This window comes from Balaenoptera physalus (assembly GCF_965194825.1).
Source record: "Balaenoptera physalus genome assembly, chromosome: 19".
NCBI classification, from domain to species: domain Eukaryota; kingdom Metazoa; phylum Chordata; class Mammalia; order Artiodactyla; family Balaenopteridae; genus Balaenoptera; species Balaenoptera physalus.
The window spans coordinates 19,118,623-19,134,301 of NC_138900.1; the positions used below are offsets into that span (position 1 = coordinate 19,118,623).

Below are 15,679 nucleotides of genomic sequence, written 5' to 3' on the forward strand. Positions count from 1 at the left end.
CACGATAAGTCTAGTTACCGTCTGTCACCATACAAAGATATTACATTATTATGGACTATATTCCCTATGCAGTACATTTTGTCCTGTGACTCATTTATTTTGTAACTGGAAGTTTGTACCTCTTGATCTCCCTCACCCATTTCACTCCTTCCTCCACCCCAGCTCTCCTCTGGCAACCACTTGTTTGTTCTCTGTATCTGTGACTCTGTTTCGGTTTTATCCATAACTGCTTTTCAGTTCACTTGCTTTGTTTTAGATTCCACATATAACTGAAGTCATATGGTATTTGTCTTTCCCTGTCTGACTTATTTCGCGGAGCATAATACCCTCTAGGTCCATTCATGTTGTCGCAAATGGCAGGATTTCCTTCTTTTTTATGGCTGAATGATATTCTGTTGTATACATATGCCTCATTTTCTTTATCCATTCATCCACTGATGGACACTCAGGTTGTTTCCATGACCTGGCTCTTGCGTATAATGCTGCAATGAAATTGGGGTGCCTTGTTTTGCTTTATCAAAGAAAACTGAACATTTCTAAACTCTCCATCATATCATGTGTTCTGACAGACTCTACTTTTCTTATCAGATACCTGTCTTCCTCCTCTCTCTTTAATCTGGACAGGTTCCTCTCTAGGCCTGTTGCATTCCTGTTGTTCTGGATTTCCCTTTGTTGCTATTTTAGGTTGTATCCTGTGTTTTGGATTCCCTGTTTTCTTTCCTGGTTTAACCCCTCATCTTTTTGAAGCACATCTTCAAGTAGTTGTCTAAGAAAAACAGCTGGTAGGTGAAATTTCTATGTTCTTGCATGTCTGAATATTTAATCTTATACTTTAATTGTTTGGTTAATTATAAACTTCTAGAAAAAAGAATTTTCCCTCTGAATTATTTTAAATTAAAAAATTTAAAAATTATTTGCTATTTTCCCTTATAGCTTTGTTATATATCGGTTATATTTCTTAAATTCCTTACTTTTCATTTTGAAAAATATCAAATCTATAAAAAAATGGAAGGAATGGTGGAAAGAACACCTCTATGTCCTTCACATAGATCCACTAATCATTAAGATTTTGCCACATTTGGTATATCTTTCTGTCTACACACATGTGGTGTGCATGCATACACACACACACAAATGCACATACACATGCACAGTTTTTCTGAACCATTTGAATGTAACTTTCAGATATCATGTCACTTCACCCCTAAGTATATATATCCTAAGAACAAAGACATTCTCATGCATAACTGCACTACAGTTATTGCACTCAATAAATTAATGTAGATAAAATAATATCATCTAACTGATATACAACCCACTTTTGTCTCTCTCTAATTGTTCAAATACGCTTCTCCACAACTGTTTGTTTTCTTGTCAATCCATGATTCAGTTGTGTTTAGTAGTCAATCTCTTTGAAGGTATATCTCATCTGTTTTCTAACATTTGGTGTTGGTGATAAAAAATCTGAATTTTGTTCCTTCATAAGTGGTATCCTTTTCCTTCTGGAAGCTTTTAGAATATTTTCTTTTTTTCCCAGTGTTCTAAAATTTTGCAGACATGTGGGTCTTTTAAAAGACCTTGTGCTGTTTGCTCTGTAGGTACTTTCAATTTGAAAACTTGTAACTTTAACCTTTCGGAGATTTTGTTGTATTGCTCATTTGATAATGTTTCCCCTCTGATTTCTATCTTTCTTTATCTGGAATGCCTATAAAACTGGACCTCCTGGAAAGGTCTTCTGAGTCTCATTTCTTTCATGTCTCCCATCTCATGGTCTTTTTGCTCTGCTTTCTGGAAGATTTCTTCTGTTTTATCTTCTGGGCCTTCAGTTTATTTCAGCATCATATTTTCATTCTATAAGAGCCCTTTCTTGTTCTCTGATTGTGCTGTTTACTTAGCATCTTGTTTTTGATTTTGAATGCAATAACTTCCTGACTATAGTTATGATTATAATTAGAAAAATATTTTAATTCTCTTCTATTTCCTGAATTAGTTCTCTTTCCTTTGAGGTTGTTTTTTTTCCTGTTTGTGGTAATTTTTTAAGGCAGCCCTTAGCAAATTAATACAAATTTCTGTCTCTCTTTCTTTCCCTCCCTTCCCTCCTTCCTTCCTCCCTCCCTCCTTCCCTTCCTTCCTTTCCTTTCCTTCCTTCCTTCCTTCCTTCTTTCTTTCCTTCCTCCCTCCCTCCCTCCCTTGCTTCTCTCCTTCCTTCTTCCTTCTTTCTCCTCCTTCTCCTCCTCTTCTTCCTCCTCCTCCCTTTTCTTCTTTGTTATTTAATGGAAGAACTCTCAGATGTTTCATTTGCAGAGTTGATCTTTTGTGACCCTGCATTCTGAACGAGGGGAGGAGCTAAGGACTGGACTGTTTAAGACAGAGCCTTTGGAGTTATCCCAGTGTTTTTGGCCCGGTCTCACTTGCGTCCTCTGTCTTATTCCTCTCTCGAATTCTGTAGGGAAGATCGGCAACCTCCTCTGCGGTGTGTCATCTGTCATTACTTCTGTATCAGCTTGACACAGTCTCACAATTTTTTTTAAAGCTTTCTTCCACTGATGGACAACTTCCTGTTCTCTTTGTCATTGTGGATTTATTCCCATTTTAGTCCTTTACTATCATTTTTGTAGGGTCTTAGAGGGAAGAAGAGAAAAACTGAGTGGCCAGTCCATCATTTTGAAAATAGCACTTGTTTTCTTGTCTCCAACTTGCAGTTTTGATCTTTTTAGCTGGGAAGTTATTTAGGAGGCCTGTATCAGTCAGGATGGCCTAGGCTATGCTGTATAACAAAACTCTTAAAAATATTAATGGCTTAAAACGGCAAAAGTTTATTTCTTGCTCACCGAGGTTGGCTGGGGGCTCTGCTCCAGGTCTCCCCACTCTGAGACCCAGGCTAACAGAGCAGCTGCCATCTCGCTGTTACCAGTTGCCATGGCAGAGATAACCTAGTGAATCGTGCACTGTCCCTTTTAAGTTTCCACCCAGAAATGACACCCATCATTTCTCTTCATATTTCATTGGCCAAAGAAAATCATTTGACTATTCTTAACATCAAAGGGGGTGAAGAAGTACAATCCTACCCTGTGCCTAGAAAATGGAAAGCTGGAAATGTCTGTTGAACAGTACAATGAACCACCAGAAGACTGTAAAATTTCAAGTGTTTGAATTCTAAAAACTTTTAACACTTGAATTAAAAAAAAAATTGCACTGGAATCAGAGAATGTAGGCTTGTATAAAATTCCTGAGATTTTTTTCATTGCATTATTTGTGACTGATTTTTTAAAATGCTTTATGGGATTGGGAAAGATGTACCCTTTGTTGGTTGTAGACAAGTTTGACACATACACAACATGAAGCTATTTATATCTTCTATATACCTGTTAATTTTTTTATATACCAGATCTATCAAAGACTAAAGAATTATTTCAAGATCTTACCATACTATTGTGTTTCTATAGATTTCTCCTTGTTTTTATAACAGTTTTGCACTCATATTTACCTTGTAAGAGTTCATAGTAGATATGCATTTTCTATTTTGTTTAAATAACCTTTGTCTTAATTAATAGGACTTTTATTTTATTTATTTATTTATTTATTTTTAAATTAATTAATTAATGTATTTATTTTTGGCTGTGTTGGGTCTTCATTGCTGCACACGGGCTTTCTCTAGTTGTGGTGAGCGGGGGCTACTCTTCGTTGTGCTGCGTGGGCTTCTCATAGCAGTGGCTTCTCTTGTTGCAGAGCACCGGCTCGGCATGTGGGCTTCAGTAGTTGTGGCACTTGGGCTCAGTAGTTGTGGCGCACAGGCTTAGTGGGTCCACGGCATGTGGGATCTTCCTAGACCAGGGCTCGAACCCATGTCCCCTGCATTGGCAGATGGATTCTTAACCACTGCGCCACCAGGGAAGTCCCCTAATGGGACTTTTAAATTCTTGTTCCATTGCCACATATCTTCTGTACTCTCTTAGGATCTCAAAGTGCTTTTTATAATTTAAAATTTTTTTTAATTTTTAATTTTTTAAAAATGATATTGAATTTGGTGTTGATTTCCTGGATATGACACCAAAAGCACAGGCAACAAAAGTAAAAATAGACATATTGGACTTCATCAAAATTAAAACTTTCAGGACACTATCAACACAATGAAAAGGCAACCTACAGAATGAGAGAAAATATTTGTAAATGATATATCTGATCAGGGGTTGATGTCTAGAATATAGAGAACTCCTACAATTCAACAATGAAACAAACAACCCAATTCAAAGTGGGCAAAGGACTTGAATAGACATTTCTGCAAAGAAGATATACAAATGGCCAACAAGCACACGAAAAGGTGCTGAACATCACTAATTACTAGGGAAATGCAAATCAAAACCACAGTGACAGGGAACTATATTCAATATCTTGTAATAACCTATAATGGAAAAGAATCTGAAAAAGTATGTGTATATATCATATATATATATAGATATCATATATATCTATATATATCACTTTGATGTACACCTGAAACTAATACAACATTGTAAATCAACTATACTTCAATTAAAAAAAACAAAACCACAGTGAGATACCACCTCACAACCATTAGGATGACTACTATCAAAAACACAGAAAATAGCAAGTGCTAAGGAGAATGTGGAAAAATTGGAACCTTTGTGCACTGTTGTTGGGAATGTAAAATGGTGCAGTTGCTATGGAAAGTAGTATGTTGGTTCCTCAAAAAATTAAATATAGAATTACCATATGATCTAGTAATACATTTCTGGGTATATACTCAAAGGAATTGAAATCAGGGTCTTGAAGAGATATTTGCCCACCCATGTTCATAGCATCATTATTCACAATAGCCATAAGGTGGAAGCAACCCATTCACCCATTGATGAATGAATGGATAAACAAAATGTGGTATAGACATACAATGGAATATACTCAGCCTTAAAAAGGCAGGAAATTGGAACAGATGCTACAACATGGATGAACCTTGAAGATGTTACGCTAAGTGAAATACGCCAGTTACAAAAAGGCATGTACTGTATGATTTCACTTATATGAAGCACTTAGATGCTATGGACTGAATTGTGTTCACCCTAAATTCATATTTTGACGCCCTAACTCCCAATGTGGCTGCATTTGGAGGCAGGTTCTTTAAAGAGGTAATTATGGGTGGGGCCCAATATGGCTAGTGTCTTTATAAGAAGAGACCAGGGATGCATGCACACAGAGAAGAGGCCATGTGAGGACACAGTGAGAAGATGGCCATCTCCAAGCCAAGGAGAGAGATCTCAGGAGAAACCAAACCTGTCAGTACTTGATCTTGGACTTGTAGGCTTCAGGACTGGGAAAAAATAAATTTCTGTATTTTAAGCCACCCAGCCTGTGGCAATTTGTTATGGCAACCTTAGCAGATTAATATACCAGAGTAGTCAAATTCATAGAGACAGAAAGTAGGATGGTGGTTTCCAGGGTCTGGGAGGAGAAGGGAATGGAGCATTATCTAATGGGTACAGGGTTCAAGTTTTGCAAGATAGATTCTGGAGATTGGTTGCACGACAATGTGAAGGTGCTTAACACGGCTGAACTGGACATTTAAAAATGGTTCAGATGGTAAATTTTATATTATGTATATTTTATCACAGTTAAAAATAAACATGTTTTTAATTGTGATAAAATATACATAATATAAAATTTACCTTCTACCATAGCCCTATTTTTCTCCTCTCCTTTATAGCAAAACTGAAAAAAGTAGTTTCTGTTTGCTCTCTCCACTTCTTCATGGCTCACTTTCTCTTGAACCATTCCAATTAGGATTTTCTGAAACCGCCTCGTTCAGGGTTAACTGAGATAATTCCAATCCGTCAGCAGCAATGTTGCTCTCTCGCTCCTCCTTGAGATACTTGCCCCGTGACCTCCTGGTTTTCCTCTCGCTTTTCCTTTGTAGGATGGGGCTCGCCCCTCCTCCTGACTTTATCTGCAAGTTACCCCAGGACTCTGCCCCAGGCTTTTTAATATGTTTTTTTAAAAATTATTTATTTATTTATTTATTTATTTATTTATGGCTGTGTTGGGTCTTCGTTTCTGTGCCAGGGCTTTCTCTAGTTGCGGCAAGCGGGGGCCACTCTTCATCGCGATGCGCGGGCCTCTCACTATCGCGGCCTCTCTTGTTGCGGAGCACAGGCTCCAGACGCGCAGGCTCAGTAGTTGTGGCTCACGGGCCCAGTTGCTCCGCGGCATGTGGGATCTCCCCAGACCAGGGCTCGAACCCGTGTCCCCTGCATTGGCAGGCGGATTCTCAACCACTGCGCCACCAGGGAAGCCCCCCAGGCTTTTTATACTCACCCCCTGGCAATCTCATCCAGTGCCATCTGTACCCTGCTGAATTTCAGGTTCTATCTCCAGCCCACCCTCCCTTGGAACCCAACGCAGAGCATCCACCTGCCCACCCCACATCGTCACGAGGATGTCGACCAGGCATCTGAAATGCATCATGCCCCAAATAAATCCTGACTTCTCCTTCAGAACCTGTCTCCCTCCATCGTTTGCCATCTCAGTAAATAGCACCACCTTGCAACCAGATCGAAAAACAGGCACCCTCGTAACTGCGCACCAAAGATCCTGGAGTCACCTTGACCCCTCTCTTTCTGTCTCACCCCACATCCAACTCACCCGAATATCCTGTTACCTGTCTTCAAAATCTCTCCAGGGCCTGGCTCCTCCCCGCCTCCTCTTCTACCACCTGCCTTGGCCAGGCAAGCTCCTCTCATCTGGATGAGTGCGGAGGCTTCTTAGTTAAATGAACAAATGAATAAATGCTATGAGTGTTGAAATTAGTGATATGAAATATAAATGTGTATGCCCGAGGACGCCATCTGAAATGTAATTGAACGTTTTTCTCTGCAGGCTGCAGGTGAGAATAGGTGATCATATATCAGCATATGTAACCCAGAGAACTAGCAGTATCCCCGCACCCCTCTCACCCAGCAGCTAATGTATACCTGGTAAAAGACCGCTAGTATCACCAGGAAGTCTGCAGACACACAGACGTGCATCTCTGTTGACTAACTGAAAGTACATTAGTATGGCCGTTAGAACTTTAAGAGAGAAATCAGAGAATTTGAGATACCACGCGAATAACCAGATTATTGGAGAATGAGCTGCTTTGCTTAGGATGGTTGATGGTTCTGAGAGGAGCAAGTGTGGTCCTAGTTTCAAAGAGTATGGTGTATGACCCCCCCACCCCACCCCCAAGCCACATCCTCTTCCCATACCTATCTTGGTAGCAGAAACAGCTGGAGTTTAAGGGTCTATTTATTTATTTAGATTTGGCCAAAAGGGACACATCAAAGTTATGGCACTAAAATGTTTCTGCTCTTGGGGTGGATACTACATTAAAACATCCTGTTGCCGAGAAGAAGCAACTCTTGAAGTTGGACCGGTGGTGGGAGACTGAGAGTGGGGTGTGACCAGGTGTCTTGAGACGAGTTGCTTACTGATGGGCGGAAGGTGTTAAACCTTCTGGGTGATGCAGTCTCCTCGGTACCACATGAGTCAGGTGCTGGCCATGCTGGGACGAGGCAGAACCCAGAGCAGTAGCAAAACTGTTGGGAAGGGTCTGAAACAGAACTGGAGGAGCTTCTGGAAGTGGCTGTGTGGAAGGTAAAAAAAGGAGAGAGAGAGAGAGAGAGGGATAAAAGAAGAAAGAGAAGGGAAAGGAGAAGGAGGAGGAGGAGGAAGGAGAGGAGGAGGGGGAGGGGGAGAGGGAGGGAGGGGAGGATCGCCACTCAGGGGGGAGGGCTGCCTCTCAGCATCACTTCTGTGACCTATTTCAGGATGGACACAGGTGATGTGGACAGGTTATCTTTGTGTTTTCCATCACTTTCAGTAGCCGCACAAATAGTCCCAGTGTCACACAGAGGCAGAGCCTACAGAACAAGTCTGTCCCTCTGAATGTTCAGCCCCATCTTTCTCCTCCCAGGACAGGCCACCTGCTCTGCTCAGGTGCCCAGGGATCCCTTAGTGCATAGAGTCCTGATATGTCCTGCCAGCAGCAGAGGGAGCCCACACTCTACCGAAAGGGATTCAGTTTCTCATTAGAACACAAAGCAGAAAATACAATAACGGTGTTTTTTGCCACGCAGTATGTCCTTACAGATGAAGCTTTAATCTCCCTCATACATCTCCGTTGCTGTAAATTCCTGCTCTATTATGGTACCATATGCCATGTTTCCCTGGGAGAAAGCCACAGTAAGCTTGGCGGCGAGCTTGGGCTTCTGAGCTGCTTGTGCCGCGTGTTGAATCACATATTATCTCACACTTAAAGGTATGTCTTAATAAGCTCTTTTATATCAGTTTATTAGCCGTGATCCTGCAGTTGATCAGTTATGTCATGGAAGGGTACCACGGAGCTCACTGACAATTACGAGATGTAAGAGGCAGAAGGAAAGTTAGGCTCGAAACACAACAGAGTGCAGTTCATCTGATGGTCTAGCAGCTGCCGATTCGCCTTCTCATCTGTTTCTAGGTAATAGATATTGATGCTTCTCTGCTCAGAGCAGACCTACTGTACATGCAGTTGCCCACAGTGCACAAAATGGCATTTTTTCAAAATCCTTTCCAGCTCACTGTTAAAGGCACAATGTCAGATGTCAGGACCCGCAAGGGTTACTCTTGGGGCTAAGCCACACCGTCATTGTTCCTCACACTGTGCTCTTTCTGGGAAAAAGAAACATGTTCGCCTTTTGCCTCATTTCCCTCCCAAAGCAACTGACCAAGTTCTGAAACCACTCTTAGGAGGAAAAAAACCCCTCAGGTCCTGTATCCTTTATGATGACAGCTGTCATCTGTGCCTGGTGGGAAAGGGGGGCCAACAGGAAACATTTAGAAAACAGTTTTTCACCTAAAACCAGTCGTGGAGTCTTTGACTTCAGAAGCAGCTCCACTCAAGCTTCTGTGGCCACTTGCTGGGTTGGCAGCTTCTTTCTGAGGATGATCTCCGTGCCACAGGGTGAGGGCACCACCATGTTACCCTGACTCGGACCTCCTTCTCCTAGCTGGAAAGCTAACAGGCACAGGGCCAGTCTAAGAGCTTCCCAGGCCCCAGAGGCTTTTACGTTTGGATCCCCTACTACAAAAAATGTCAAAAAAATGGAAATGCACCCCTATCCCACATCATGATAATGTATAAATAAATAATAAATGACAACATGGGCATGGAAACTAGTTGATGTATTATGTCTCATCAGGTGTATTAATCCTGACATTGCATTGTTTTCTCTATAGTTTTGTGCTGATACGTTTTTTTCCTCCTAGGCTGTGTACATACCCTTGGGTCTTTGGAGCTCTCTGAGTTCTGAGCCCTGCTCCTTGAGGGGAGGGAGGGGGGCGGGGAGTGGAGAGGACTTGTGCAGAGGATGGGTGCTGAATGGTTGGGGGCCAAGATGAAGTTTGGTCCTAGCCCTCACCTGCCTGGTCCAAAGGGAACCAACCTCAGAGGAAATTAAGAAGACCCTTACCTGTCCTTAAATAAAACCAGAAAGATTCTCACCTGTTTGTAAAAAAGGTGCAGAGAACGGGAATACCTTTTCTAGTAACATGCTCATTCATTCATTCATTCATACCCTCATTCAAAAAGCATTTTTTTGGAAACCCTACTAAGTGCCAAGCCTAGTGCTCGGCGTTTGGGAAATAAAGGCAGGTAAGATGCAGTGCCTGCCCTCAGGAGCCCAGAGTTCCTCAGTCCCTCTGTCCTGGGGCTGCTCTTGGTCAGCCTTCCAGGACCCACCCTTGCCTCCAAAGCTTCCACAGATATACTCCTGGCTGTTATGAGCTGAGTTGTGTTCTCCAGAAATTCCTATATTGAAATCCTAAGTCCCAGTGCCTCAGAATGTGACTATATTTGGAGATGGGGCCTTTAAAGAGGTGATTAAGGTTGAATGAGGTCATTAGGATGGACCCCAATCCAATATGAATGATGTCCTTGTAAGAAGAGATTAGGACACAGATACACACAGAGGGAGACCACGTGAAGACGCTCGGAGACGATGACCACCTACAAACCAAGGAGAGAGGCCTCAGAAGAAACCAACCCTGTTGACACCTTGAATTCAGACTTCTAGCTTTCAGAACTGTGAGAGGATAAATTTCTGTACTCTTGGTGTGGCAGCCCTAGCAAACTAATGCGCCGGTTCCGTAGGAGGCCCAGAAGACTCCCTTGAATCTTTCTCAAGAGAAGAAAGAAAAGACACTCAGCCATCCCCTCCCCGACCTGGTGGGAGCTTCCGCCAAAGGACAGCCTTATTGTGCACTTACCCCAAACCTCCTCAGCCTCATTTCTCCTCCGTCTGCTTCCTTTGGGTGCAGACACATCAGCGGGGTTTGGGGGGTTTGCTGAGGATGCGGGGGAGCAGGGTTAGGGGCTCCCTTTCCTCAGTCGCAGTGATTTTTCTCTCTAGAACTTCCTGTGTGTTGTTCTTCGGGGGAAGGGCTTTCACTCTGCTGCATCTACCCAGGCTCTGGGGGACATTCAGTCCTCATTTTTCTTTTCTTCGTCTTCTTTTTTCAAAAATATTTATTAATTTATTTGGCCACGCCGGCTCTTAGTTGCGGCATGCAGGATCTTTAGTTGTGGCATGCGTACTCTTAGTTGAGGCATGCATGCAGGTTCTAGTTCCCCGACCATGGATCTAACCCAGGCCCCCTGCATTGGGAGCTTGGCGTCTTCATCACTGGACCACCAGAGAAGTCCCCCTCATTTTTCTTTTTTCTTTTTTTTGCTTTTTAAAAATTAATTTTTTAATTTCAATTTATTTTTTAAAAATATGTCATATATATTCACATCTCAAAATTCCAAAAATATGTAGCACACAATTCAAACTTTTTCTCTTACCTCTGTCCCTCAGTCTACCACCCCCCTCCACTCCCAGAGGAAATTATCTATTTCTTGTGCCAAATGACTTTCATTTTTCTTACAAGTTTGGGAAATAAAATCTCCAAGTTAGATACTATCACGGGAAATATAAACTACATATAGTATTTAGGAAATCTGTAAATTAAAAAAAATTGCCTGGTTCTAGCATGTTTTTCCTTACCAATAAGATATCAGACTAAGGGGGCATCTCTTTAAGGGTGGTCATAATACCTGTTTTTAGATTGACTGTTATGTCTTTTATTATTAATTCAGAAGTCATTTATGACTTGTCTATTCAAGTTGAACTAAGGATATGACCACAGATTGTCATGAAAAATTACTTTGAATGTTTTTTTCCAAAATCACTTATGTATCTAAACTGACTTTTTCTATAAATCAATAAAAAAAATAGTAACAGACAAATGGGCAAAGGACAGACAATTCAGAGATAAAATACAAATGTTCAGTAAACATATAAAGATATTTAAGTTCACAAGTAATATGAAAAATTCAAATTCAGATGGACCTCTTTTATTCACCCGTCAGATTAGCAAAAAAAAAAGGAGAATATCTGGTGGTGGAAGGGTGTGGGGAAATGAACGTCATCACAGCATGATGACTGGAGTATAAGCTGGCACAACTTTTTTGAGGGCAATTAAAATTTTATATCTAGAGTTGCTTGTAGTAATCTCTCATGATCGTTTGTATTTCTGCAGTGTCAGTTGTTACTTCTCCTTTTTCATTTCTAATTCTATTGATTTGAGTCTTCTCCCTTTTTTTCTTGATGAGTCTGGCTAATGGTTTATCAATTTTGTTTATCTTCTCAAAGAACCAGCTTTTAGTTTTATTGATCTTTGCTATTGTTTCCTTCATTTCTTTTTCATTTGTTTCTGATCTGATCTTTATGATTTCTTTCCTTCTGCTAACTTTGGGGTTTTTTTTGTTCTTCTTTCTCTAATTGCTTTAGGTGCAAGGTTAGGTTGTTTATTCGAGGTGTTTCCTGTTTCTTGAGGTAGGCTTGTATTGCTATAAACTTCCCTCTTAGAACTGCTTTTGCTGCATCCCATAGGTTTTGGGTCATCGTGTCTCCATTGTCATTTGTTTCTAGGTATTTTTTGATTTCCTCTTTGATTTCTTCAGTGATCACTTCGTTATTAAGTAGTGTATTGTGTAGCCTCCATGTGTTTGTATTTTTTACAGATCTTTTCCTGTAATTGATATATAGTCTCATAGCATTGTGGTCGGAAAAGATACTTGATACGATTTCAATTTTCTTAAATTTACCAAGGCTTGATTTGTGACCCAAGATATGATCTATCCTGGAGAATGTTCCATGAGCACTTGAGAAAAATGTGTATTCTGTTGTTTTTGGGTGGAATGTCCTATAAATATCAATTAAGTCCATCTTGTTTAATGTATCATTTAAAGCTTGTGTTTCCTTATTTATTTTCATTTTGGATGATCTGTCCATTGGTGAAAGTGGGGTGTTAAAGTCCCCTACTATGATTGTGTTACTGTCGATTTCCCCTTTTATGGCTGTTAGTATTTGCCTTATGTATTGAGGTGCTCCTATGTTGGGTACATAAATATTTACAATTGTTATATCTTCTTCTTGAATCGATCCCTTGATCATTATATAGTGTCCTTCCCCTCATTTTTCTTGACCCCTGGCAGTACTCTGGCTCCCTAGAGCTCTGGGAGTGCTTTTCGGCTCATGCTGTTTGCTACCTCTTGCTACTTCCCAGTGTCTGTTCAGACTGTCCACTGTGCTAAGAGCATCTCTCCCACTCACCAGCCTATCTGCTGCCCAACCCACTCCAGTCCCATGGGGGATATGCCGGTATCCAGCGTAACTGTTGTAACAAGGGCTCTTCAAACAAACCAAACTAAAGAAACCCTGATATGTCACATTTGCCACTTTCTGTGGTGTCAATGCTCCCATCGTGGCCAGTTTCAGGCTACCAATGTGAGGTCCCTGAACAGAGGGCTGAATTGGGAAGAGATGTCCACTAGCACACCATTATATTGTATTCCCACCATCGAGATACAATAGATGTAAATAACCTCAAGAGCAAAGAAGGCAGTAAACCACAACAAAATAAAGTAACTAGGAATGATGTTTGGGGTATATATTACTTTCATATTTGAATACAGTTTATTTAATTGTAAGCTCATATAATTTAAGTTTTCATAATGACTATGTCTAGCTTGCAGATTTTCCGAAAATTTAACAATTGACTCTTGCAAGCCAGTAGGAGCTGGCTCCAGCACACAGCTAGGGTGACAGTCCTCTGGGTGGAATAGGTGGTATGTGGATGTAGCAAACGGGGCGGGCATAGTGAGCCAGTGACCCTCATCTGCGAGACCGTGTGGATTGTGAATAAACATCCAACCATCTGGAAGCCTCCAGTGGGAATGAGTAAGCAGACAGTGCCAGGGCCATGAAACAATTACAAGTCCTGTGGCACAGACTAGTTCCTAGACAGTCCTAAGCCCTGCCTCCATGTCTTGATTGTGTGTTTTCCTAAGTGGCTCTAGGTGGTCTCTCCAGGTGCACACCTCCATCCAAATAGCCATGGCCTTTCCCCTGGGCTACCTTGACATGCCCAGGCTTTCTCTGGGGCCTAAGTGACTTTCCTGGTCCAGGGACGCTATGGGGCACTGTGACCAGGACTGATTTTTTTTTTTTTTTTTTTTTTTTTTTGGCTGTGCTGCATGGCATGCGGGATCTTAGTTCCCCCACCAGGGGTCAAACCCGTGCCCCCTGCAATGGAAGCGTGGAGTCTTAACCACTGGACTGCCAGGGAAGTCCAAGGACTGATTTTGAATAGTAAGGAGCAGCAAAACTCTGTGCCAGGGGCCCCACATCTCTCCTGTGGGATGCTACAGAGCAGGGTAACTTCTGGGGCTGAACTGTCTTCTCTGACTTGCTCACATCTGTTTCTTCCTGGGGTTGTGTCAATGTGATTTCATTCATGAGAAATTGATCCCTTATTCCTTAAATAATTGTGCATTAACTACGATTAACTACTATTGTAAAATCACCAAAGTTTACAATTAATATAAGCTTTATTAATTAAGTTATTATTATTATTTTTTAAATCAATTAATTAATTAATTAATTAATTAATTATTGGCTGTGTTGGATCTTCGTTTCTGTGCGAGGGCTTTCTCTAGTTGCAGCAAGCGGGGGCCACTCTTCATCGCGGTGCGCGGGCCTCTCTTGTTGCGGAGCACAGGCTCCAGACGCGCAGGCTCAGTAGTTGTGGCTCACAGGCCTAGTTGCTCCGCGGCATGTGGGATCTTTCCAGACCAGGGCTCGAACCCGTGTCCCCTGCATTAGCAGGCAGATGCTTAACCACTGTGCCACCAGGGAAGCCCAAATTAAGTTATTATTAATTAAACATGTAAAGATTCTCTTTGTGGACTTCCCTGGTGGTGCAGTGGTTAAGAATCCGCCTGCCAATGCAGGGGACACGGGTTCGAGCCCTGGTCCGGGAAGATCCCACATGCCGCGGAGCAACTAAGCCTGTGCGCCACAACTACTGAGCCCACGCGCCTAGAGCCTGTGCTCCGCAACAAGAGAAGCCACCGCAATGAGAAGCCTGCACACCACAAGCAAGAGTAGCCCCCGCTCGCCGCAACTAGAGAAAGCCCGCGCGCAGCAACGAAGACCCAACGCAGCCAAAAATAAATAAATTAAAATAAATAAATTTTAAAAAAAGATTGTCTTTGTGACAGAATCATTTCAGAGTGAAAATCCAAAGATCAACTGGTTATTAAAATATATCAAACAAAATAATCCTGGCTAGTATGTATTAATAGCAATAAAGTGATGATTTCAAGGCACATACTTCCTCTGCTGGGTCTAGAAGAGGAATATGATGGAAACAGTGAGCTGGGATTACCCAGGTCAATTAAACAGACACAAAGCAATAAATGCCCATCTTTCCAGGAAGCCGTCATAAACATGTAGTCACTATTCTATGTATACCTGCTGATTGATTAACTGATGTTAAACAGCAAGTTATTCGGCATGGGCTGCTGAAGATAAGACTGATGTTAGGATTTTAATTCACAAATAGGCAAAAATCAATTTGTCTTTTTTTTTAAAATTTATTTATTTTATTATTTATTTATTTTTAGCTATGTTGGGTCTTCGTTTCTGTGCGAGGGCTTTCTCTAGTTGCGGCGAGTGGGGGCCCCTCTTCATCGCGGTGCGCGGGCCTCTCACTATCGCGGCTTCTCTTGTTGCGGAGCACAGGCTCCAGACGCGCAGGCTCAGTAGTTGTGGCTCATGGGCCCAGTTGCTCCGCGGCATGTGGGATCTTCCCAGACCAGGGCTCGAACCCGTGTCCCCTGCATTGGCAGGCAGATTCTCAACCACTGAGCCACCAGGGAAGCCCAATTTGTCTTTTTTTTACAACAAGAATTTATCTTAGTATAAAAGCTTGCATATATGATATATATCATATATATGTTTATGTATATATGTATGTGATCATATACATACATACGTGTATGACAGAGGGTTATGGGACTGAAATATCTATCTGGACGAAAAATGAAAGTTTCAGTGGGCTAACTGGCTGTTTCCAAACGCTGTGAACGTTTAGCTTCATGAAGACAGAGCGTCCTCATCTATGATTTTTCCCTCCTATCTTCTGGACTTGGCTTTCCTCTCTGTGCAGTGGCTGACATGTGCCTCCATGTGAATGGGGTCACTCCTGCTCACCTCCTGTGCAAAGGGCTGGGACTGAAGGGCTCCTCCTGGGGAATTCTTCA

The 15,679-nt window shown here is 41.8% G+C and overlaps 1 long non-coding RNA gene across 8 annotated transcripts in view; it reads left to right on the forward strand.

Annotated features, from left to right (window-relative positions):
- Positions 1 to 15,679, forward strand: part of LOC309649054 — a 152,306-nt gene that overhangs the window by 4,839 nt on the left and 131,788 nt on the right. For all 8 annotated transcript variants that reach the window (XR_014256925.1, XR_014256926.1, XR_014256927.1 and 5 more), the window contains exon 3: positions 685 to 782. This is a non-coding gene — a long non-coding RNA (uncharacterized lncRNA). The remainder of the gene's footprint in view (positions 1 to 684; positions 783 to 15,679) is intronic.